The 2,455-nt window shown below is 48.4% G+C and overlaps 1 pseudogene; it reads right to left on the bottom strand.

Moving 5' to 3' along the window:
• Positions 1 to 1,154: 1,154 nt before the first annotated feature.
• LOC102494451 (RNA-binding protein EWS pseudogene) lies at positions 1,155 to 2,195 on the bottom strand (annotated as a pseudogene).
• Positions 2,196 to 2,455: the final 260 nt, after the last annotated feature.

The following is a 2,455-nucleotide window of genomic DNA, read 5'->3' as shown; positions in this document are numbered from 1 at the left end:
GGGAGGGATAGGGAGGAAAAGCATTAATGGCTCAACAAGGTGTGGTATTATCTATTGAAGATGTTTCGTGGTTTTATCGACTGTGCTGGGGAGAGGGGTTCACCTGTTGAAATATCCATTTTGTAAGACAACTAATAATGTGATTGAATGTATGGAAGAAAAGGAAATGAAAAAATAAATTTAAAAAATTAAAATATATATAAAAAATTATATCTGGTATTCAATGCAGCTTCGTGGGATTTTTGTGCCCAGTAGTACCAGTCTCTGTGCTCCTGACAGTGCTCGCCTTTATCCATTTTTCCAGGTCCTCCACGTCCACCTCGTCGTCCTCCCATCTACTCCATCAAAGGTCCAAGGGGCCCACTAGGGCCACCGTGTCTTTCTCTACCAAAGCTACCTCGGTCCATGCCCTGGCCACCATGGAAGCCACCTCTGTCACCACAACGGCCACCTCTGAATATTCCCCCAGGGCCACCATGGTCCATGAGCCACCTCTTTCTCCCCTCATGCCACCAGAACCGCCTCTGCCATGATCTCCACCTGGGAGTGGGAAGGGTGGCGGGAGGAAGCCTTCAGGATTCAGGGCCTTACATTGGTTGCATTCTGTCCTCCAGCCAAAATTTTGGGACACTGTCAGTGGCTGGCTCAATGCTGGACATTTCCTCCTCCAGAGGGGTTCCCTCGGGAACCTCGGGGTCCTCTTGGAGGGAAGCCTCCTCTGTCTTCTCTATGGCCTCCCATGCAACCCATGGGACCTCCAGGACCTCCTGGGGCCTCTGGACCTCCATGGAGTGAGGGCAGCATTCCCCTACCCTCACAGGGTGGCATTCCACCTCTCATGCTGTTCATTGGAGGCTTCTTCCGGGCAAGAGAGACTTTAAGTTTGCTCCCTTGAAAATCTTTCCCATCAAACCACTCCATGGCATCCTTGGTGGTTGGCGGGTCTTCATAGGATACCGTGGCATCACCTTTGGGCTTTCCTGTCTCCTTGTCCAGGTAGATGTGGATCACGGGCTGCCCAGTTCTCTTGTTCATCTTAACCACCCCGCTTGGTTTAAAGAAGTCTGCCAGATCATCTATAGTTGCATTGTCATTTCATCCTTGCACATAAATTGCACTGTTGTCAGAGTCTTCATCCAGATCTATGGGTGGGCCTAGATCAAGATCTGGTACTTCATCCTTGTGTACACCAGGCTTATTGAAGCCACCTCGCTCTCCAGCGCCCATTCCACCAAGTCCCCTTCCCCGCTCACTGCTGCTCATGCCTCCACAATCAAATTCCCCACTTCCCCTGCGCCAGTTATCAGGGTCACGCATGCTCTGGTTCTCTCCTAGTCTGGAAAATCCTCCAGATTCCTGCCCATAAACACCCATGCTTCTAGGGTGGTCTTGTTGGAATTAACTCTGTTGCCTGTAGCTGCTGCTCTGTTGGCTATATTGATTTGGAGCCTGGCTGTAGGATGAAGTTGGGGGGAGGGTTAACTAGTGGGAGGCTGCTGCCCATAGCTGCTTTGTTGACCATAGCTACTCTGCTGTCCATAGCTGCTTGGTTGCCCATAAGTGTTCTGCTGAGAGTAACTGCTCTGATTGTAACTAGTCAGCTGTATAGAGGAATAGCTGGTAGGAAGATAGGATGGAGGTGCGGTGACTGGCTGCATGGGGTAGCTCCCAGGTACCTGGAGATAACTGTAGTTACTCTGTCCATGTCCTAGCTGGACAGTTGTAACCCCCTGTACTAGATTGAGGTTAACTAGTCTCAGTGGGCTTGTCACCATCCTGTGGCTTTGCAGGTGCAGTAGATGCAGGCTGCTGCCCATAGGTTGTGTAGGCAAGCTGGGTGCCATTTGCAGACTGAGCTGCATAGGAGGCCTGGGTGGTGGTGACTGTAGCAGTGGAGGTATCATAAGCATCCATGCCTTATCCCTGGACAGGCTGTTGTATGCCTGTGAGGCAGTTGAAGTAGTATAATCAGTAGGAGGATGTCCATAAGAAGTTGCATATGTGGTCTGCCCATAAGTTGCAGTGGTCTGAGCCTGGGTATAGTTGCAATTGGTGGTCTGTCCATAGATTCTGTAGCTTTGTAGCCCATAAGCCTGGGTGGACTGTGCATATCCTTGAGTGGGCTGGACAGTGTAAGCACTGTAGCCCTGCTGGGCTACAGCTTGGTTATAGGTACCGTAATTCATGGATGCCATTTGCTCTCCTTCCTCCTTATTCTCTCAATGTCCATCTCCTTCTCACTTTCTAAAGTAGTTTTAAATAGTTGTGTGTGAGAGAAAATGGACTCGATTAGTTTTAAAATTTTGTTTAAGTAATTATTATTTGTTCTTTTCAAATAATTATTTATTTAAATTTATTTATTATTATTAATTTTTAATTTGACCAGAGATAAACAGAGCGAGAGAGGGAAGAAATGTGAGAAACCAAGCACCAGGTCCAGGACTTAAACCATGGT

The sequence above is a fragment of the Tupaia chinensis genome, unplaced genomic scaffold, assembly GCF_000334495.1.
Source record: "Tupaia chinensis unplaced genomic scaffold, TupChi_1.0 Scaffold139865_1, whole genome shotgun sequence".
Classification (NCBI taxonomy): Eukaryota; Metazoa; Chordata; class Mammalia; order Scandentia; family Tupaiidae; genus Tupaia; species Tupaia belangeri.
The sequence above is the reverse complement of the archived record's forward strand: the minus strand, read 5'-3'. Positions and strand labels throughout refer to the sequence as shown.